At 43.4% G+C, this 24,544-nt stretch overlaps 1 protein-coding gene across 3 annotated transcripts in view; it reads left to right on the forward strand.

Moving 5' to 3' along the window:
* Positions 1-24,544, forward strand: part of LOC132402195 (retinoic acid receptor RXR-gamma-A-like) — a 282,730-nt gene that overhangs the window by 178,603 nt on the left and 79,583 nt on the right. The gene's annotated exons all lie outside the window — the stretch shown is intronic.

Raw genomic sequence — 24,544 nt, forward strand, 5'->3', positions numbered from 1 at the left:
TGCCTTTTCCCTGTACCCTTGGCATCCTTACAGACCAAGAATCTATCAACTTCCACCTTAAATGTACCCAATGACTTGGCCTCCACAGCCCACTGTGGCAGTGAATTCTGCAGATTCACCATCCTCTGGCTAAAGAAATTCCTCTTTGTCTCAGTTCTAAAGGGACATCCTGTGCCCTCTGGTCGTAAGCTCCCCAATATAGGAAATGTCTACTCTAGGCACTTCTATATTGGATAGGCTTCAATGAGATTCTTTCTCATTCTTCTAAACTCCAGCGACTGCAGGCCCTCAAATCATCAAGACATCAAATGCTCCTCATACGTTAACCTTTTCAATCCTGGGATCATTCTTGTGAACCGTTTCCCTTCTTTGAGGCATGTTGGAGTTTTCAATCCAAGAATGTCTCAAATCTGTGCTTAATTAGTTCTTGGATTTCTGAATAATTATCATGATGAATCCTGTTGTTTTTGTTTACTGAAACCACAGCTGTACTCACAGTTGCTAATTGTTACTGTAGGCATACATTGTTTTTGATGGGCATGGAGGTCCAAGAAGAGCTTCCTTTGAGATTGTGGTGAACTACATACCTGTCTGGACACACCCCTCTGCTGACTGCTCCTGTGGCTCCTCCCACAGATCCCTGTATAAAGGCGATTGGAGGCACACCTCCTCCCTCAGTGTCCAGGATGTTGTGTGGTGGTCTCTTGCAGCTAATAAAAGCCTATCGTTCGCCTCCCATCTCCGAGAGTTATTGATGGTGCATCAGAGATCCACGCTGATTTTAAAACCTGGAATATAGAACTGTACAATAGAATGTGTGCAGGCCTTTCAACCCATGATCTTGCACTGAACTAATTGAGCTAATGAAACCTGCTCATGTCCTGTATCACTTCATTCTCACATATTTAAATGCTCTTAAATGCTTTCAATACCACCCTTGACAGCACATTCCACATTGCCACCACACTGTGTAAGTAACCTTTGCCAAAGCTTCCCCATCCTTCCTCTAAATGGGACAACCAGAATTGAATGTAATACCCCATATGTGGCCCAGCTTTATAAAGCTGGAATGTAACTTCCTACAACTTGAACTCTACCTCAATGAACAAAGGCTTTCCCATTTCTATTGCCAATATTGTTTTTGGGAAAGAGTGTATTAATCAGTGATTAGTTTAGTCGGTCTGGGCATCTGCCTTCCTTGGAGCTTTCCAGACAATGAAGCATAACAAGTGCCCGAGCCTGGTTTTGGATGTTGTCATGAGATCGAGTCTCTTTGATGTATCAGGGTGTGTGCAGCAATCAATCAATTTGCTTTAGAGATGTTGATTAAGGCTAAGACTCTGCAGGATTTTTTTACATCAGCTGGGAGTTAAATCTTTCAGCTGAAAGATGAGCCCTGCAACATTGCACCAAGCATTTTGCCTGGGTTTGGGTGGAAAGTTTGTGATGTGTTGTGTAACCTCAGCCTACTGACTTGGAATACATCACATCTGCGGCCAGCAGTCATGCAGCTGCATGCCACAGTGCCTGTGAGACTTCATTCAGGTTTTCCAGCCCAGGTATTAGCTGTATGTATCATGAGGATCAACTGAATTAAACCAGACAGCAATGCTATATTAATAAATCTCATTGCAGGAAACGAAAAAGGATTTGGTGTAGGATTTATTGCATTCAAGTCACAGATGTTGCCCTGAAACCTTCCTGATCATAATGCTGCCTGTCTCTTAGAACCTCAAATACGTTTAAAATATTTCACTAAACTTGAAAGGAAAATACGGCTACTTGTGAATTAGATCTTGTACAGCCAAAATCATAGTGTTTGTCTTAAAGTGGAGGATTTAATGTAGTTTGTTTTTTCTGGAGCTTTGTGTCACTGGCATAGTCAATCTTTATTGTTCACTTCTTAAAGTCCCCTGAATAGAATGATTTTGTTTGTGTATTTATTTAGATACAGCGTGGAATAGGACCTTCCAGCCCTTCGAGCCCCAACACCCAGCGATCATCTGATTTAATAGTGGCCTAATCATGGCCCAATTTACAATGGCCAATGACCAATTAACCTACCAACTGGACTGTGAGAGGAAACCCAGAGGAAACCCAAGCAGTTACGGGGAGAATGTACAAACTCCTTACAGGTGGTAGTGGCAATTAAAGTGTTGTGCTGCCCATTATTAGACTATTTCAGAAGGTATTTAAGAGTAACATTAGTCAGTCAGCCAAGCAGGAGGAGGTGGAGTCCATGTGAGAGAGAATTTACAGGAGATTGGGATGAATGGGATTGTTCTGAGGGTTATGGATTAAATGGGCCAATTAACATCTGTTGTAACAATGTATAATTCTTTCAGATTATTAATGCACAATTAGTTGTTTTTTGTGACCATTTTGAAGCATATCAATGTAGACAGAAATGTGTGAGGTGTTACATACTTGGTTTGAATGGGACTGGGTGGAATCTACACCCTGCATAAAATGATTAATATAATTATTGGGATGTGCTTAAGAAACCGTCCACTTTATTGCTGGAAGCAGCTTTCTACAAATTTCCTGCTAAGGTCAGAGCATTATTTGAGACACCCTCTGAGGAACTGGGGTCTCAAATTCGAGTTCTATTGTCACAGGAAAACATACACAGGGTATAACTGCCATGAAAATTACGTTTTCATAGCAGCACAGAACAGGATAAGGACAAACATAAATTGACATAAACTCACATTAACTTGTACATAACTTGCATGTTGCTTCAGAAACAGAGTATTTGGCAAGAATTCAGTTATTATGGAATGTTATATATTTAAGAGTGAATGGAACGACAAAGGATTATTTCACTGAAGTTCACTGTGGCAGAGGTGAATGTTGGTACCAATGCAAATAACCACTGCATGATGTGTGGGACTAGTAAATTAGAATCAGGTTCATTATCACTGAAATTAGTTGTTTTGAGACAACAATATAGTGCAATACATAAAAAATTAAGCTGCAATAAGAAATATAAAAATTAAATAAGTAATGCAAAAAAGGGCATAAGTAGTAAAATAGTGTTCATGGATTCTTAAAATGCTGGGTGTTTTTATTCATGTTTCTGATGGTAGTAATGAGAAGTACCTGAATATGCCTAAGGTGCTGTCCTGGATATGCTCTCAGCTGATATCTGCTCCTTATCCCCAAGTGGCATTGACTAAAAGAGGTAGCACAAAGGTGATGTTACAGAATTGCTACAGACTGGCACTGTTTTATTTTTTCACTGAGAGGACATGAAACTGAATGCCATGGAGTACAGGTGAATGGTCAGCATGCTTCACCTAGGCTTTCAGCTCTTTCATACGAGGAGAAATTGGATTGGATCAACCAAGGCTGTAATCGTTCATGTTTTGAAAAATGTGAAGGATTTTATTGAAATAGAACCATAGAACACCACAGCACAGTACAGGCCCTTCAGCCCTCCATGTTGTGCCGACCCATATAATCCTTAAAAAGAAGTACTAAACCCACACTACCCCACTACCTCCATTTTTCTTTCATCCATGTGCCTGTCCAAGAGGCTCTTAAATACCCCTAATGTTTTAGCCTCCACCATCATCCCTGGCAAGTCATTCCAGGCACTCACAACCCTCTGTGTTTTAAAAAAAACACAACAACAACAACTTACCCCTGATGTGTTCCCTAAACTTCCATCCCTTAATTTTGTACATATGCCCTGTACATATGTGCATATACCAAATGTACAAAGTTCTACTACAGAGGTTCCCAGCCTGGGGTCCACAAACCCCTCAGTTCATGATAGCCATCTATGGCATAAAAAAAGGCTGTGAACCCCTGTTCTAATGGGACCTGTTAGGCTAGCTATAGGGAGCATGTATCCTCTGGCTAATATAGAGCCAGGGGCCACAGTTTCCTGGAACATTGAGCTGTCAGTCCTTTCCTTCTCTAAACCATGTCTCTGTTATAGCTATGATATCCCAGACTTCAGAGCCAATCCACTTCATCGGCTTTACTTGTTGAACCACTTGCATCGAAGTAAGTGCAGTTTCTCTCCCTTTACTGTGCTCCTGTCTATCCTGACAACTAAATCTTCTCTCGTTGACTACAGTGTTATCTCTTAATTTCTCATCACCTGCACGACTGCTCAGTTCCCACTCCTCTGCAACTCTAAACCCTCCTGAGTAACACTGGCAAATTCCCAGCCAGAATATTGTTCCTCCTTCAGTTCATGTGCATCCCTTCTCCCTTGTGCAGGTCACCCCCTAGCCAGGAAGAGATTCCAATGATTCAAGAACTCTGCCCCCTGAACAAGCTCATCAGCCACTCGTTCATCTGAACTATCTATCTATTTCTATCCTGTCTGGTCTTTTGCACCGAGAGTAATCCAGATATCATTGTCCTTGAGATCCTGCCTATTAGGTTCTCTCCCAACTCCCTATATTTGCAGTGCAGGACCTCATCGCTCTTTCTATTTATGCCATTGGTACCGATGTGCAACATGACCTCTGGCTTTTCACCCAAGTTCAATTTTCAGCTGTGATCATGAATACTGTGGATACAGCTGCCTGAGCAGCCCTGTTGAGCACCAGTGTCACACCTGGCAAATGGATGGATGGTGAATCATCTGTGCCCTTCCAACAACAGAACAATTGAGTAGAATTAGCAACCTGTGTTAAGTCAACTTGCCTTCCTCTCAACATTGATGAAGTGTTTGTGGGGAGGGGAGATCTTTGTCCCCACTTCAGAGAGGTTTTTGATAAATGCCTCTCCACTCAGGCACCAAAGGAATATCTCATTTTTTGCCTTACAATTTAATAACATAAATAATTCATGTTCCTTGGCTGACAATATTAAACACATTTGTAGTGATATCCATCCTTCTCACCATCTATCATCAGTGATTGATTTGATTTGAGCTGGAAAGATAGGTTGAGAATCCAGATGATTAGCAGATGTTAAGGGGGAAAATCCTGCCACTGTTCTCTCTTAATGCTGACCCCCAAGACAAATATCTCATCAGAATTAATTTAGCTTGAAAGCTTTTTAGTTGATGTCCCTGGGGTTCTGTATGAATTCTTCTTGTTAATTCAATACAAAGAAATGCATTATCTGATATCTTCTATAGATACCAGCTCCCTACAGGAAACCCTCCCCTGTGTGCAGTGACACACTCTCTGGGAATCACTTGTGATCTTGAAACTCCTCACTGGTGAATTCTGTGATACCCCTGTGGAATCTCGATATGTTCCAGCTGTGATGGAGCTACACCTGCATCCTCGGAGAGCAAAGCCAATTGTAAAGTCAGCATTTCAGTTTGTACTGACCAATGATTAAAGGACATCAGTGGTTTGAGGGTGTGAGGATGGCCAGGTCTGAAAGGGTCCATTTTTTTTAACAGTCAATTAATCTAATTCAGTCTGTCTCCCTGGTATCTCATTATATAAAGGGTGATAGTTTGTTATTGTACTGGCACATCCAGAATCCGGAACTCATAATGAGAACATCAGAAACAGAAGGTAGTGTAGCTACTCATTAAGACCATGAATATGTTTTTTTTTAACCTTTGTGACTCAGAGTCAACATTTCAGCACTTGCCATTTTACTTTTGATTTTTCCTTTGTTCCCCCAATGTCCAAAAGGTCAGTGTGGATTCCAATACAGAGCCTCTACAGCCCTTGAGTGGAAAATTTTGAAGATTTATCAAGCTATGTTGAAAGGGATTTCCCCTGATCTCTGCCCTGAAAGGCCATCTCTTCAGTTTGTGGCTGTGGTCCCAGGTTCCAGATGTGCATCGTTAAAAAAATAAATACATTTGCTTCAAGATTTCATTCTTCTGAGCTTCAGGGAGTATACTTCATACCTCTTCCCACCCCACTTACTTCTCCTCCTCCTGCTTGCGATCCTCCTGCTGTCCTCTCTTTTTTTGCCCCTCTCTGGAGCAAAAAGATAGTAGTTGCATAGGAGCATTCCATCCTCTGGTAATGAATATATTCTGCTTTTACAGATGTCCTCAAATTGATTGTGTCCATAAATCCAAAAATACACAAACGACTTGTTGTGATTGTGTATTGTAATGGTATGAAAAACACACCAAACTAATAGGAAACAACTATCATAGAAAGAGAGTTAGTTTTGGTATTTGCAGGAATAAACTAGTATGCATATATACTTGCGACCGTTGAATTTACTAATATTATCAGAGGTCTATTATTTTGGGTGATAGGATGAAGATGATTCTCTACCAAAGGAGGGTGTAAGGTGCTTCTTCCCTCTGCTAGCCTGCAGGTCTCCCTTGGGCAAGATGTAGCACCTGCGTAGCACCCCTCTTCCCCTATCTGGGTCACATGAAAGCATGGGAGCAGGTAGTGGATGGTTGTATGAGCAGCTGGTGCATCTCACAAGTCCTGGTTATGTGACCAATGACAGCAGGCAGACAATCTCTGAAGAATATTGGTAACGGCTGGGGCCATACATTTTGTAAAGACACTGCCCATAAGAAGACAATGGCAAAGCACTTCCGTAGGAAAATTTGCCAAGAACAATCATGGTCATAGATAGAAAAGGAAAACCATGATCATCTACATCATATGACACATCACATAATGATATAAAGGGCTATCCATCAGTCAGGTGTTTGTAACCTGTGAGCAACCTGTATACCCTTAGAAGGGAGACCAGCTTTGTATACATGATTCCAGGTGAAGTCTCAGAGCTCTTTCCAATTTCACAAAAGCACCATTCCTCTTGTACTCGAATCTCTTTGTAATTCAGGCTGACCTACGGCTTGCCTTCCTAGTTTCTGGCTATAACTTAATATTAGCACAGTTCTGCAGTGGTTAGAGGCACAGCCTCACACCGATGGAGACCTGGATTTGATCACATACAAGAGAAAGTCTGCAGATGTTGGAATACCAAGCAACACACACAAAATACTGGAGGAACTCAGCGGGCCAGGCAGCATCTATGGAAAAAAGTATAGTCAATATTTCGGGCTGAAACCCTTCGGCAGGACTGGAGGAAAAAAAGCTGAGGAGTAGAGTTAAAAGGGTGGGGGGGGGGGAGGTAGAGAGAACGACCAGGTGAAAGGTGAAACCTGGAGGAGGAAGAACGAAGTAAAGAGCTGGGAAGTTGATAGCTAAGAGGGACAGAAGGCCATGGAACAAAGAAAAAGGGGGAAGGAGCACCAGAGGGAAGTGATGGGTGGGCAAGGAGATGAGGTGAGAGAGGGAAAAGGGGATGGGAAATGGAGAAGAGGGGGTTGGTCCCATTGGATCTGTGGGAAGAGAAACAGAGGCAACATTTCAGAATCTGCTATTTTACTTTTGATTTTGCCTTCGTTCCGCCAATGTCCAAAAGGTTAGTATGGATTCCAACTCTTGAACCTCTACAGACCTTATTAATACAGTGGCACAGTGGTTAGAGCCACAGTCTCACAGTGATGGGGGCCTGGATTCAATCACATTCACCTACCAATCACCATTAGCCTCCGTGTCCAGCACATATTTCTCCAAAGCATCCGCCTCCAATGGGATCCCACCACCAAGCACATCTCTCCCCTCCCCCCCACACTTTCTTCTTTCCACAGGGATTGCTCCCTACATGACTCCCCTGTCCATTCATCCATCCCCACTGATCTCACTCTTGGCACTTATCCTTGCCAGCAGAATAAGTGCTGCCCCTACACCTCCTCCCTCACTACCATATAGAGCTCTAAACAGTCCTTCCAGGTGAGGCGACACTTCACTTATCAGTCCGTCAGGGTCATATACTGTGTTCGGTGCTCCCAATGTGGCTTCCTGTACATCGGTGAGACCTTCTGCCAGAATAAGTAGAATCTCCCAGTGGCTACCCATTTCAATTCCACTTCTCATTCTGATATGTTATCTATGTCCTCCTCCACTGCTATAATGATTTTTTAAACTTCTGGTAATGCCCCCAAACTGCACACCTCATTCTCCATTTCCCATTCCCTTTTCCCTCTCTCACCTCGTCTCCCTCTTGTGTTCCTTCCGCTTTTTGCTTTCTTCCATGGCCTTCTGTCTCTTTCAACAATCAACTTCCCAGCCCTCTACTTCATGCATCCCTTCCAGGTTTCACCAATCACCTGGTGGTTCTCTCTCCCCTTCCCCACCTTTTAAATCTACTCCTCAGCTTTTTTCTGCAGACCTGCCGAAGGGTTTCAGCCAGAAATGTAGACTGTACTTTTTTCCATAGATACTGCTGAGTTTCTCTAGTATTTTGTGCGTGTTATCTGGATTCAATTCTTACCTCTGGTGTTAGCAGTGCAGAGTTGTATGTTGCCCCTAGTGCTGTGGTTTCCTCCCATATTTCAAAGGCATGTAGGTCGGAGGGTTAATTGGCCACTAAATTGCCCCCAATGTACAGAAACTGGGAGATTGATTGGAATATGAGGAAAAAATTAAAAAGGGTGGCTGTAAATTGATGCTTAATAGGGGGATAGATTTTGTGGTCTGCAGGGCCTGTTGGTGCACTGTATCACCTTTGGAGAGATGTTGCTTCTTGCCTGACCACAAAAGCGGTCAACAAGACACTCAGGTTAAGCCATTGCAACAGGTTGTACTTTAAGGATGCTCAGCGACGCCATCGGAAGGCCATGCACGTTGGGTTTCCCAGCTTCTTAAGAAACAGCAATCTCAAATGATTTTGCTTATCACTTTTATTTATTCCAGTTCCCTGTGCTGAGGGTCGGGGTGTTTCCATTATTTTAAAAAGGAAAAGTAGATAGTTATTTAGCTGTTGCTGCCAGCTCCAAGTGGTTTCCAAGGAGATGTGTTATTGCTGTTAAGTGACTAGGGGACAAGATGTGGAAGCAGCTTCTCCATTGGCTGATCTCTGCTTGGGCCTCTGCACAATGACGCATCATCACTAATGAGCACATGTCTAATTTTAACCTTGAGTCCTGCAGGGAACTAGTGAGGGGAAAAAAATTACAACCTGGCATATTGTTTACACCTTACAGAACTGAAGTAAGCACATCTTCTGTTGTAAGGGTAGATTCAGCTTTAACTCTGAACAGAGCAAGACCATATTGACAATAACAGGGTAACTGGCTATTTAATCAGATTTTGAAGTGTGGGGAGAATTGGACTGAAGATCTGAGTGGCATTTCATACGCTCCTTGACCTTGGACAGGCATCTCCTACAAAAGGTGTACTGCCTGCATGATGCCATCCTGTTCCAGAAAGTCATTAAGCCATACAGCATGGAAACAAGCTCTTTTGTCCAACTGGTCCATGCCAAACAACATGCCAATATAGTGCCATTTGCCAGTGTTATGCCTGTGTACCTGAAAGGTAGGTTCTCAAGAATGAGTATGTGTAGCATTTGATGTCTCTGGGCTTGTATTCATTAGAGTTTAGAAGAATGGGGGGAAGAGGATCTCATTGAATATTTGATATTTTCAAAGGCCCAGATAGAGTAGACGAGGAGAGGATGTTTCCTATAGTGGTAGAGTCCAGGACCAGAGGACACAGCCTCAGAATAGAGAGACATCCCTTAGAACAGAGATGAGGAGAGTAGTGAATCTGTGGAATTCAATGCCATGGATGGCAATGGATAAAAAGTCACTGGGTACTTTTAAAGCAGAGGTTGATAGATTCTTGATTAGTAAGGATGTCAAAGGTTACAGGGTGAAGACAGGAAAATAAGCTTGAGAAGGCTAATAAACCAGCCATGGTGGAGAAGATTCAATGGACTGAATGGTCTATTGCTCCTATGTCTGATGGACTTATGGTTTATCACAAGTAAAGCCCTCCCTATTCAATGAGCAGATTTACAGGGAATTTAAAAGCCTTCTAGAAAACAAATCTCAGGACTGTATATGTACTTCGATAATAAGTTTACTTCGAACTCAAACCATCCTATCCAGGTCCCTGTCCAGGAGCTTGTTCAATGTTGTCAATGTACCTGCCTCAGCCACTTCTTCTGGCAGTTCATTGTGTAGACTACCCACTAGATTTACTTATTTAGCAGTACAACGCGGGGGAGAGCCTTACAGCCCTTTAAGCCAAGCCACTCCAGCAACCACCCCAACAGACCCGATTAGTCCTAACTGAATCACAGGGCAATTTACAATGACCAATTAACCTGGAGGACCCAGAGAAAACTCACATTCCACAGGGAGGATGTACAGAGACCCCTTAAAGAACAGTGCCGGAATTGAACTCCAAACTAGAATACCCTCAGCTGTAATATTGTCGTGCCTCTTATATTTATTGTGCTCTTTATGCTTATTATGATTTTTATGCTGCATCAGTCTGGAGTAACAATCATTTCACTCTGCTTTACACATATAGACAATAAGGTACAAAGGCAATGGCAAGGTAGGTTGTGAGGTCAGAACTTCATCTGATCATGCAAGAATCTTATACCTGCAGGAACTGCCTTAACGTACATACTGCGTATTTTCAAGTTTTTGTATATTCTGTCTGAAGGAAGGGGGACATGAGAAACTGTTCAGGGGTCTTTGATTACATTGGTTTTGATTCCCAAGGTAGCGAAAAGTAGACAGGGTCCACAGGGCAGGGTGGGGGGGGGGGGGGGTTGATTTTCATGATGAATTTGGCTGTGTCCACAACTCTCTGCAATCTTGGTCAGAACAGTTTCCATATCAAACAGTGAATTCATCCAGATAGAATATTTTCTATATTGGAAAAAAAATGGCGAGGGACAATGGGAATGGGAACATTCTGAATTTCCTTAACCTTCTGGTAGTAGAGGCACTGGTGTGCTTTCATAGCATGGGTGTTCAATAATTTCAGAATCAGAATTGGGTTTAATATCACTGGCATAGATTGTGCAATTTGTTAACTTAGCATTAAGTCTTCGAGTCACCTCATGGCTAATTTACATTTTAATTGCTGCTGATAAACAGATCCTCCCACAGTTTGAAATCAATATTCTGTTGCTTGTCATTATTCAGCAGAACACTTAAACAAGATTACCAGCCTGTGCCAACAGGCAGATCTCAGTGGGAGTGTAGCAAGTTGGGGAGTGTGAAGAAGGGGATAGAGCTGGGATGAGGGAAACAAGTGGTGTGGGATAGAAAGCAGGAAGGGTGTGTGGTAACAGTACGATGGATGGGGTAGAAGGGTCAATGGTGGGTCAAGTCAAGTTTATTGTTGTGTGTACACGTACTTGCAGCAGCATCACAGGAACAACACACATATGAATTAATTATACAGGACATGGAAGTAAAATACAGTAGTATATAAGCCACAATTAGAGACAAGTCCACAGTCGTACATGAGGTAGGCTGTAGCGATCCATTGCTGAGGTGGAATGAAAGGAACCTGAAGGGTATGGGTGGCTGTAGATTGCAAGGGCTGGGGAATGAAGATGAAGGAAGGGGCAGGACCAGAGTGATTCTGGGTGTAGGTTGGCATTGCAAAAGTCTGCAGAATAAGACCATATGAGTAGAATTTAGACCATTTGGCTCTGCACTGTCAGTCTATCATAACTGACTTTTATCCCTGTCAACCCCATTCACCTGCCTTCTCCCTCCTTTGACTCCTTGACTAATCAAGAAACTTATCAACTTCTGTTTTAAATCTACCCAATTACTTGGCCTCCACAGCACAGGTGGAAAAGAATTCAGAAGATTTGCCACCTTCTCTTTGAAGAATTTTTTTCATCTGTTCTAAACGGATGTCCCTCAATTCTGAGCCTGTGCCCTCTGGCCCTAGACACCCCCACTATAGGAAACATCCTCCCCATATGCACTCTATTTAGGCCTTTCAATATTCGATAGGTTTTAATAAGATTCCCCATTCATTCTCCTGAACTCCAGTAAGTACAATCCCTGAGCCATCAAACCCTCCTCATGTGTTAACCCTTTCGTTCCTGGCATCATTCTTGTGAACCTCCTCTGGACCCTCCAATACAAGCTCTTCTTTTCTTGGATCCAATTTTCTTAGAATAGGACATAGCAGATGGAAGATGAGATGGCCAGAAGCAAAGGGAGCAGCCTGTGCAAGAAGAGAGACATAGCATGGATGGAAGGCTTGCAAAATAGTTGTCAAATGTTGAAACTGTGGCAGAATTGCAAGCTGCCTTTCTGACTAGTCTCCCAACACTGCAAGGTATGCAGACGTGGAAAATCAAAGGTTATATCAAGGGAAGAGTCTCATTGAAACCTATTGACAACTGAAAGGCCGAGATTGAAAGGACATGAAATGTATCTTTCCATTAGTTAGAGAATATAGGACCAGAGGGCACAGTCTCAGAGTAAAAGAATATAGATGAGGAAGGATTTCTTCAGCCAAAGAGTGGGGAATCTGTGAAGGCCATGTTTTTGGGCGTAGTTAAGGTGAATTGATAAGTTCTTGATAGTTAAGAAGGGAAAGAGTTCCAGGGAGAAGGTAACAGGATCCTTAAGACCATAAGGTATAGGAGCAGAATTAGGCCACTTGGCCCATTGAGTCTGTTCTGCCATTCCATTATGGCTGATCCATTTCCCTCTCAGCCCTAATTTCCTGCTTCTCCCCGTAACCCTTTATGCCCTGACCAATCAAGAATCTGTCAACCTCAGCCTTAAATATACCCAATGACTTGGCTCCACAGCTGCCTGTGGCAATGAATTCCAGAGATTCACTCTGTAGCTAAAGAAATTCTTTCTCGTCTCCATTCTAACTGGACATCCCTCTGAGTACAGGCCAGAGCCATCAAATGCTCATATGAGAAGCCTTTCAATCATGGAATCATTTTTGTGAACCTCCTTTGAATCCTTTCCAATGTTAGCACATCCTTTCTTAGACAAGGGGCCCAAAACTGCTCATAATATTCCAAGTGAGTCCTCACTACTGCCTTATAAAGCCTCAACATTACATCCTGCCCTCTGTCATCATATTTCAGATTTCTGAGTGGTCCCTGAACCCATGAACACTAACTTGTTACTTTTTTGCTATTTATCGTCAAGTAAGTGATATTAAAAATGATTTTGAATGCAGTTGAGAATTTTAAAAAGTCAACCATGAATAAATGGCAGAGCAGACTCAATGTGCTGAATGGCCTAATGCTGCTTCTATATCTCATAGTCCAAACCTTGGACTTAGGGTAAAAATCCATGAAGCACAAATGGAATTAAGGGAATCCAGGAATACAATGTTGTTGCAGGCAAATGGTATAAGGACAGCTGTTATTGCACTGGAAGGCAGAACAGCAATGAGGAGCTGAATGGCCTGTTGCTTCAGTTCCTTTTTCACTTGTGTGATCAAGTTCAACAATTAGACCACCTATCCCTTGCCTTTGCTCTACATTCAATGAAGTCATGGTTAATCTTTTACCTGACTGTCACATTCCTGCACTTAGCCCATGTCCTCTCATTCCCCAAGTATTGATTGATTGGATGAACTGTTTACTTCTGAAGCATTTCCAGAAGCTACCTGTGGGCCCTGCCATGAAGATCCAATGTTCAGTGTTGACTGAAGCCTGCTGTTTCTCGCTCACTGACTGCACACAATGATGCTCAGGTGTCACATCCCATCAGTGTCAAAGAGAGCCAGGATGGCAGATTCAAAATAGGTTAATGTTACCCTGAAGGCAGTCCCTCATAGTGCTGACGAGGTGGCTACTGTTATGACACACAATAAAGCTGATGTAGATGAGGATTTACCAAGCTTCAGACTTTTGTAAATGTTGGGTCCAAATGAATTACAATGTGACATCTGTCTAATTGCACACAAATAACTTGGTATTACAGTGTAATTTTACATTTCTGATTGAGGAATGGCATGGTTAACCATAAGAAAAAACATTCACTTCAGGTGAAAATTTACAGCCTTTTCAGTTCTATTGTTGTGTAAATTGTAGGTATGCAACTCCACTGCAGTGATGGGGTCCATCCTTTGTGTCCAGATTGGTATCATGAGTGCAATTAATTCAATGGTTTGGATTGATTATGATGAATTTGTGTTTTCATTACACACTGGAGTTCTATGTGCAACTGGTATAACTGGTCCTGTGTCACTTTACACAGCCTCCACAGGCCCCGTAGCAACAAATTCCATAGATTCTCTAGACTCTTGGCTAAAGAAATTCCTCCATATTGCATTCCTAAAGGAAAATCTCTTTATTCTGAGGCTGTGCTTTCAGATCACACTATTAGGAGCTTTGCTCTGCATCCAATCAGCAAGATTCCGTTGGGGAGGGGGAGGTGGGGAGTGAGGAGAGAATTCTGTTCAGGGCAGCAGTGTGGTCCAGTCCAGATCCTTTGCAGAATCTGTGCGCTGGGCCAAGGTAGTACCAATTCTCATCCAATGACTGCATGTAAACTGTGGAGTTAATGAGGGAATATTTCCTTCTGGGATGAGAGGGGAAGGGGTGAGCCAAGAAACTGAGCCAAAGGCAGGGTGAACACAGGGTGGGGTGGGGACTAGGGAGAGTCTGTACTGGGAAAGTTTTGTGTATGTAGGGAGATGCAGGTACTGGGAGGAATAGAACCATAGAACATTACAGCACAGAAACAGGCCTTTTGGCCCTTCTTGGCTGTGCTGAACCATTTTTCTGCCTAGTCCCACTGACCTGCACCCGGACCATATCCCTCCATACACCTCTCATCCATGTACCTGTCCAAGTTTTTCTTAAATGTTAAAACTGAGCCCACATTTACCACTTCATCTGGCAGCTCATTCCACACTCCCACCACTCTCTGTGTGAAGAAGCCCCCCTAATGTTCCCTTTAAACTGTTCCCCCTTCACCCTTAACCCATGTCCTCTGTTTTTTTTTCTCCCCTAGCCTCAGTGGAAAAAACCTGCTTGCATTCGCTCTATCTATACTCATCATAATTTTATATACCTGTAACAAGTCTCCCCTCATTCTTCTATGCTCCAGGGAATGTGGATTACAATTGCAGTGACATAATCCAATAAACCATCTAATCAATGGTATCCATACTATGCTCTGTAGTGCAGAAGATGAGTTGGGCCAGCTGCCCCAGTGCCCCAGCGCCCCAGCCATTTGTAAACGCAGTGATGTATGATGCTGGGAGCAGGGTCAGTGTGAAATTGATGGGGTAGGTGAGGAACAACAATGATATTCATCAAAACTCTGGCCAGTTTCCCACCCCTCATTCCCAGCTCTGACAGTGTCTGGCTGCAATTCCTGGCATGTCTGGAGCAGAGGCATCACTACCCCAGGTCTAGCTGTGGTCAAATGCCAGCTTGCAAGCTCACCGCCTCCCCCCGGTGCCATGCAGGAGGACTGCTTGCATTACTGCAGCCTGCAAGTCCCAAAGCACTTCACTCAGGAAAGTGTTCCCCAAGTGATGTTGGAAGTGCACACAGCAATATCCCACAACGTGGATGATCTGAACCAGTGATGGATAGCCAAAATAAAATGGAAAATGTCCCTACAGTTCATTCAACAATGGCTCGGTGTCTCGGAGGTGGGACCTGATTTCTTTTGAATGGCAGGATTTCCATATGACAACAAGTCCTTCGCTCTCTGATAGTGGCCACAGAAGTCAATAAGGCGGTAAAGAAGGCATTTGTATTCCCTTATTAGTTGAAGCACAGAATTCAAGAGTCAGGACGTTATGGTACAGCTTTATAAAACACTTATCAGGCCACATCTGCAAACAATTCTGCTTGTCCCATTATAAGAAGAATGTGAAGGCTTTTGAGAAGGTGCTGAAGAAATTTATCAAGATTAAATGCTTAGATTGGATAGAAGATGTGTGGTTGAAAGATGTTGAACAAACAACCTATTTTCTCAGGAGTGGTAGATAATTCCTCGCCCTGGTAGAAGTTTATAAAATAATTGAAGTGGACAGCCAGTATCATTTTTGCCAGGGTTGAAATGTCTATAGAGACCATGCATTTAAAGTGAGAGAAGGAAACTTCAAAGGAGATATATGGAGCAAGTTCCTTTTACACATAGAGTAGTGGGAGCTTGATGTTGCTGCTGGGGATGGTGGTGGATGCAGATTTAATAGAGATGTTTAAGATGTTATTAGATAAGCACAAGAATATGCAGAGAACGGATGGAGAGGGACAATGTGCAGGCAGAAGGGATTGGGTGCCTTTAACTTAATTAGTTTCAGACATCATGAGCTAAAGGGCCTGTTTCTCTGCTGCATTGTGCAAGGAGCACTTTAAGTGCATTGCAGGTTGTGGCTTCTGCCAGGAGAAAGCACTGCGATGAGCTACAGATTACCTTTGAAGTGGTAGGTTTATCTCTGGAATGAGGGCAGAGTTCTTTATCTGAGCACCATAACTGTTGCTAACATATCTGATAATAATCTCGTAAGGAAGGCAAGGATAAATTGTACCGCTGCTTCAAAATGAAATAAACTGTTCTAGCACTTTATTAGCCGTGAATCTCTCAAACTAGTCCAATGCAGTTTGTCAGTTGTGCAAGAGTAACATTTGGTCTTAAACTTTACAAAACGTTTGAAGTTTGCTGGGGAATCTAGAAACAGAAAACCTACAGCACATAGAGGCCCTTTGGCCCGCAATGCTGTGCCGAACATGTAATTACTTTAGAAATTACCTCGGTTGCCCATTGCCCTCTATTTATCTAAGCTCATGTACCTATCCAGGAGACTCTTAAAAGACCTTACTGTATCTGCCTCCACCACAGTTGCCAGCAGCCCATTCCACACTCACCACTTTCTGCATAAAAAAACTTACCCCTGACATCCCTCTGTACCTACTTCCAAGCACCTTAAAACTGTGCCCTCTCGTGTTAGCCATTCCAGCCCTGGGAAAAAGCCTTTGAAGATCCACACGATCGATGCCTCTCATCATCTTATACACCTTTATCTGGTCACTTCTAATCTTCTGTCACTCCAAGGAGAAAAGGTCAAGTTCATTCAACTTATGGCATGCAAAGGCATGCTCCCCAATCCAGGAAACAACCTTGCAGATCTCTTCTGCACCCTTTTGAAAGTTTCCACATCCTTCCTGAAGTGAGGTGACCAGAACTGAGCACAGTACTCCAAGTGGGGTCTGACCAGGGTCCTATATAGCTGTAACATTACCTCTCAGTTCTTGAATTCAATCCCACAGTTGATGAAGGCAATGCACTGTATACCTTCTTAACCACACAATGTCAACCTGCGCAGCAGCTTTGAGTGTCCTATGGACATGGACCCCAGGATCCCTCTGATTCTCCGCATTGCCAAGAGTCTCACCATTAGTACTGTATTCTGTCATCATATTTGACCTAGCAAAATGAACCACCTCATACATATCTGGGTTGAACTCCAACTGCCACTTCTCAGCCCAGTTTTGCACCCTATCGATATCCCATTGTAACCTCTGACAGCCCTCCACACTGTCCACCACACCCCCAACCTTTATGTCATCAGCAAATTTACAAACCCATCCCTCCACTTCCTCATCCAGGTCATTTATAAAACTCATGAAGAAAAGGGGTCCCAGAACAAATCTCTGAGGCACACCACTGGTCACACACCTCCATAGAACATTACAGCACAGTACAGGCCCTTCAGCCCTCCAAGTTGTGCCGACCCATATAATCCTTAAAAAAAAGTACTAAACCCACACTACCCCATAACCTTCCATTTTTCTTTCATCCATGTGCCTGTCCAAGAGGCTCTTAAATACCCCTAATGTTTTAGCCTCCACCACCATCCCTGGCAAGTCACTCCAGGCACTCACAGCCCTCTGTGTAAAAAAAAACTTACCCCTGATGTCTCCCCTAAACTTCCCTCCCTTAATTTTGTACATATAGAATATGACCAATATACCACCACTCTTTACCTTTTGTGGGCAAGCCTATTCTGGATCCACAAAACAATGTCCTCTTCAATCCCATGCCTTCTTACTTTCTCAATAAACCTTTCATGGGGTACCTTGTCTTGCTGAAATCCATATCTACACCTACTGCTCTACCTTCATCAATGTGTTTAGTCACATCCTCAAAAATTTCAATCAGACTCGTAAGGTACAACTTGCCTTTGACAAAGCCATTCTGACTATTCCTAATCATACTATGCCTCTCCAAATGTTCATAAATCCTGTCTGTCAGGATTGTCATCATCAATTTACCAACCACTGAAGTAAGACTCACTGATCTATAATTTCCTGGTCTATTTCCACTCAATTTCTTGAATAAGGGAAAAACATCTGCAACTCTCCAATCCTCCAGAACCTCTCCTGTCCCCATTGATGATGCAAAGCGCATTGCTGGAAGCTCTGCTATCTCCTCCCTCAGCTCCCACAGTAGCCTGGGGTATAATCTCGTCCAATCCCAGTGACTTATCCAAATTGATGCTTTCCAAAAGTTCCAGCACATCCTCTTTCTTAATGTATATATGCTGAAGCTTTTCAGTCCGCTGTAAGTCATCCCTACAATCGCCAAGGTCCTTTTCTGTAGTGAATACTGAAGCAAAGTATTCATTAAGTATGTACCTCTGCTATCTCCTCTGGTTCCATACACACTTTTCCACTGTCACACTTGATTGGTCCGATTCTCTCACATCTTATCCTCTTACTCTTCACATATTTGTAAAATGCCCTGGGGTTTTCCTCAATCCTGACCACCAAGGCCTTTTCATGGCCCCTTCTGGCTCACCTAATTTCATTCTTAAGCTTCTTCCTGCTAGCCTTATAATTTTCTAGATCTCTACCATTACCTAGTTTTTTGAACCTTTCATAAGCTTTTCTTGACTAGATTTTCAACAACCTTTGTACACCATGGTTCCCTGTACCCTACCATTCTTTCCCTGTCTCATTGGAATGTACCTATGCAGAACACTCCGCAAATATCCCCTGATATATCTGCCATATATTTCCCTGAGAACATCTGTTTCCAGTTTATTCTTCCAAGTTCCTGCCTGATAGCTTCATAATTTCCCTTACTCCAATTAAATGCTTTCCTAATTTGTCTGTCCCTATCCCGCTCCAGTGCTATGGTAAAGGAGATAGAATTGTGATCGCTATTTCTAAAATGCTCTCCCGTTGAGAGACCTGACACCTAACCAGGTTCACTTCCCAATACCAGGTCAAATACAGCCTCTCCATTGTAGGCTTATTGTGTCAAGAAACTTCCTGAACACACCTAACAAACTCCACCCCATCTAAACCCCTTGCTTTAGGGAGATGCCAATCAATATTGGGGAAATTAAATTCTCCCACCACGACAACCCTGTTGTATATTTCCAGAATCTGTCTCCCTATCTGCTCCTCAATGTCCCTGTTACTATTGGGTGGTCTATAAAAAAACACCCAGTAGATTTACTGACTCCTTGCTGTTCCTAACTTCCACCCACAGAGATCCGTAGACAATCCCTGCATGACTTCCTCCTTTTCTGCAACCATGACATTATCTCTGATCAGCAGTGCTACGCTCCACCTCTTTTGCCTCTGAAGCCTCTGCACTCTAAGTGGCCATTCCTGACCTGAGCCATCCAAGCCTCTGTAATGGCCACAACATCGTAGCTCCAAGTACTGATCCACGCTCTAAGCTCATCCGCTTTGTTCATGATACTCCTTGTATTAAAATAGACACATCTCAAACCATCGTATTCCTTCTCTACCACCTGTCTATCCTCCCTCTCACACTGTCTACAAGCTTTCTTGACTTCTGAGCCTACCACTCCTTCCTCCATCTCTTCAATTTGGCTCCCATCCCCCAGCGATTCTAGTTTAAACTCTCCCCAATAGGCTTAGCAAAACACCCTGCCAGGATAGTGGGCCCCCTCAGATTCAAATGCAACCCGTCCTTTTTGTACAGGTCAGCCTGCCCCAGAAGAGGTCCCAATGATCCAGAAATCTGAATCCCTGCTCCGTGCTCCAATCCCTCAGCCACACATTTATTCTCCTATGCTCACTGTCACATGGTGCAGCCAGTAATCCTGATACTATTACCTTTGACGTCCTGCTTTTCAACTTCCTTCCTAACGCCTTGTAGTCTGTTTTCAGGACCTCCTCCCTTTTCCAACCTGTGTCGTTGGTACCAATATGTACCATGACCTCTGGCTGTTCACCTTCCCACTTCAGGATATCATGGATGTGATCGGAAACAGAACCGTAGAATGTTACAGCACAGAACCAGGCCTTCTGGCCCTTCTTGGCTGTGCCGAACCATTTTTCTCCCTAGTCCCACTGACCTGCAATTGGACCATATCCCTCCATACACCTCTCATCCATGTACCTGTCCAAGTCTTTCTTAAATGTTAAAAGTGAGCCCACATTTACCACTTTATCTGGCAGCTCATTCCACACTCCCACCACTCTCTGTGAAGAAGCCCCCTCTCCATGATCCCTTTAAACTTTTCCCCTTTCACCCTTAACCCATGTCCTTTGTTTTTTTTCTCCCCTAGCCTCAGTGGAAAAAGCCTGCTTGCATTCGCTCTATACCCATCATAATTTTATATACCTCTATCAAATCACCACTCATTCTTCTACCCTCCAGGGAATAATATCCTAACCTATTCAACCTTTCTCTGTAACTTAGTTTCTCAAGTCCCGGCAATACCCTTGTAAACCTTCTCTGCACTCTTTCAACCTTATTAATACCCCTCCTGGAATTCGGTGACCAAAACTGCACACAATATTCCAAATTCGGCCTCATCAATACCTTATACAACCTCACCATAACATTCCAACTTTTATACTTAATACTTTATAAAGGCCAATGTACCAGGTATCCTATCTATCTGTAACGCCATTTTTATTTAGGGAATTTTGTATCTGTATTCCCAGAGCCCTCTATTCTACTGCACTCAGTGCCCTACCATTTACCTTGTATGTACCCTAATCTTGGTTTTTCCTTCCAAAGTGTGATACCTTACACTTGCCTATATTAAACTCCATCTGCCATTTGTCAGCCCATTTTTCCAGCTGGTCCAAATCCCTCTGCAACTTTTGAAAACCTTCCTCACTGTCCACGACACCTCCAATCTTTGAATCATCAGCAAATTTTGCTGATCCAATTTACCACTTTATCATCCAGATCATTGATATAGTTGACAGATAACAATGGACCCAGCACTGATCCCTGTGTCACACCACTTGTCACAGGCCTCCACTCAGAGAAGCAATCCTCTACTGCCACTCTCTGACTTCTCCCGTTGAGCCAATGTCTAATTCAATTTACTGCCTCACCATGTATACCTAGCGACTGAATCTTCCTAGCTAACCTCCCATGTGGGACCTTGTCAAAGGCCTTACTGAAGTCCATGTAGACAACATCCACTGCCTTCCCTTCATCCACTTTCCTGGTAACCTCCTCGAAAAACTCTAATAAATTGGTTAAACATGACCTACCATGCACAAAGCCATGTCGACTCTCCCTACTAAGTCCCTGTCTATCCAAATACTTGTAGTTCCTATCTCTTAGTACTCTTTCCAATAATTTACCTACTACTGACGTCAAACTTACTGGCCTATAATTTCCTGGATTACTTTTAGAGCTTTTATTAAACAATGGTACAACATGAGCTATCCTCCAATCCTCCGGCACCTCACCCATAGATACCGGCATTTTAAATATATCTGCCAGGGCCCCTGCAGTTGCAGCACTAGTTTCCTTCAAGGTCTGAGGGAATACCCTATCAAGTCCTGGGGATTTATCTACTCTGATTTGCCTCCCAGACCCTGGCACCTGGGAGACAAACAACCATCCGTGTTTCTTTCTTGTGTCCACAGAATTGCCTGTCTGACCCCCTAACTATAGAGTCCCCTATCATTGCTGCTATCCTCTTCCTTTCCCTACCCTTCTGAGTCGGGAAGTATCTTCCTATTCCAGTGCCAGGTTAGCTTTCTGCATGCTTGTGCCTGAAGTCGACAAGGTTCTGAGAAACTAGAGCTGTGTTTAATGTACTGTGTAAAGTAGGGAGCTCGTCATCAACGCTGAACATTGCATGATCCCGTCACCCACACACTCCTCTCACCAGGTCCCCTCCCCAACTCTTCCCATCAGCCCTCCCCTTTCCCTCTCTTGAATCCATTCTGCACATTCTCCTATCAGATTCCACTATCTGCAGCCCCTTGTCACCTCCCAGCCTCTGTCACTGTTCCCAATTCCCCTCGCCCCTCCTCATCTGCCCATCACTCCTCCGATTTGGATCCACCTGTTTCCTGCCTGCTTTCTTTTACTCCTTCTCCTCACCACTTTAAACTGGCTATCTCTCCGCTATCCATTTAGTCTCAGCGCAAAACACTTCCTTCCACTGCATGACCCACCTGAGTTCCCCACCATCTTGTGTTTTGCAAGGTCATATTACCAAGCACATTCCCTCTGGATGAAACTTTTCTCTCACACCATTGCACAGCTTCCCCTCAAAAACACCACTCCAGTACTTAAATGGATGGACTGCTGATTTATTGGTTTATCTCAAATCACACTCTGACCTCTTCAATCCCAGTGGTTTCCAATCTCTCTGTCTCTTCATTGCATTCTCTCCAGTCTTCAGCTCCTGGTCTCTCCTGCTGATGGTCCTTGTCCTGCCTTTGCCCTACAGATCTCCTGCACTGCTATTCCCATTAACCCTTGCAGTATTTCCTGGTTAGAAGGTATTATTAAAGGGCGTCCATTTAGTGAGGGAAAGTTCAAAGGAGAGGTGAAGGAGAGTGGTGGCTGGAATGAACTGCCAAAAGGCATGCTGGATGCAGATAGGATAGATCTAGAGGCTCCTAGACAAGAACTTGGATATGCAGAGAATGGATGGATATGGACCATGTGCAGGCAGACCAGCTGAGTTCCCTCAATCTACTGCAGCTGGGAATACGGGCCATTATAAAGGTGCCCAGCTCAGTGGCTGATGTAATCAGTTCCTTATGCGTACATTCACTCCACCATAATGCCTTGAAGCTGAGCAAGGAGGATGGTTGGAGGTCATTGAGCGATAACAAAAGGTTAAATTAAGCTGACATGTGCCAAGTAACATTAAGGGAAGATCCACATCTCCCTGTCTTCATCAAAGGTGACAGAGTAGTTACATTTGCTGAATCTGATCGTTTACGTTGATGGGAAATGTGACTGAGCTTACTCTGCATACATGCTCAATGGAGCCCATACTGAAAACTCATCACCACAACCAACAACCAATCTCCAGCCCACTGAAGCTGACCGTTACACCACCACACACGCTACCTGCAGCTCCCTTGAGAACACTGACTCATGGCTTGTGCCTTACTTCCAAAAGCCGGCATTTCTCCTTAATTACCACTTTGAGCCAGATCCAAGGCTATCTAATCTTTACAACTTTATCTAACTCTTCCTAGGACACAGAAGGAGGCCATTCAACCCATTGAATGCATGCCAGTACCTTGTAGAGACGTGCGGTCACTCCCATTCCCCTGCTCTGGCTTTCAGAAGGAATTGGATAACTTGTTGAAAGCAAAACATTTGCAGTTCCCTGGACACAGCTGATCTGCATCAAGCATGTGTTCAGGCAGTGAATTCCTCATTATATCTTATCACCATGTTGAAGAAAAAACGTTTTCCTCTCCTTCCGTCTGGATCTTTTCCCAGTCCTTTTGTTCTTTGCCCTCTGGTCTTTGATTCCATTTGTGGGAATAGTTTACCTCTCTTCACTCTATTGAAACCTGCCTTAATCTTGCCTACTCCGATCAAATGACCTGTTCTCCAAAAATGATCCCCATATGAAATCCCACCTCCCAGAATCAATTCCTGTACTCTCAAAGCAAAGCAAAGCAAATCCTGTACTCAATTCCTGTACTCTCTCAAAGCAAAAACAAAGGAGCTGATTGTGAATTACAAGAGGAATGGAGACGGGCTAACCCCTATTGATATCAATGGATCTGGGGTTGAGAGGGTGAACAGCTCTAAGTTCCTCGGCACCGAGGACCTCACATGGCCTGTACATACCAGCTGTGTGGTGGAAAAGGCACAACAGCACCTCTTTCACCTCAGACGGTTGAGGAAGTTTGGTGCGGGTCCCCAAATCCTAAGAACTTTCTACAGGGGCACAATTGAGAACATCTTGATTGGCTGCATCACTGCTTGTTATGGGAACTGTACCTCCCTTAATCAGAGGACTCTGCAGAGAATGGTGCGGACAGCCCAGCACGTCTGTAGTTGTGAACTTTCCATGATTCAGGACATTTACAAGGACAGATGTGAAAAAGGGCCTGTAGGATCATTGAGGACCCAAGTCACCCCAACAACGATCTATTCCAGCTGCTACCATCCGGAAAACAGTACCGTAGCATAAAAGCCAGGACCAACAGGCTCTGGGACATGAGGCCATCAGTTTAATGAACTCACACTGATCTGAATGTACTCTATATTACATCGACTGTTCTATTTATTATAAATTATTATAAATTACAATGATTGCACATTGTACATTCGATGGAGACGTAACGTAAAGGTTTTTACTCCTCATGTATGTGAAGGATATAAGAAATAAAGTCAATTCAATGCTCTCTTCTACCTTCTAGTTTTAGATAGAGAATCAAAGATTTAGAGTCTTACAGTCACACAACATGGAGAAAGGCCATTTGGCCCAAGTCATCCGTTTTGTTCAAGATGCCTTCAAGTTAGTTTGCTACTGGGTTGAGAAGATACTCAGTGAAGCCTGATACAGAGCTTACTGCGCAGTATGTGAAC

The sequence above is a fragment of the Hypanus sabinus genome, chromosome 11 (assembly GCF_030144855.1).
Source record: "Hypanus sabinus isolate sHypSab1 chromosome 11, sHypSab1.hap1, whole genome shotgun sequence".
Taxonomy (NCBI): domain Eukaryota; kingdom Metazoa; phylum Chordata; class Chondrichthyes; order Myliobatiformes; family Dasyatidae; genus Hypanus; species Hypanus sabinus.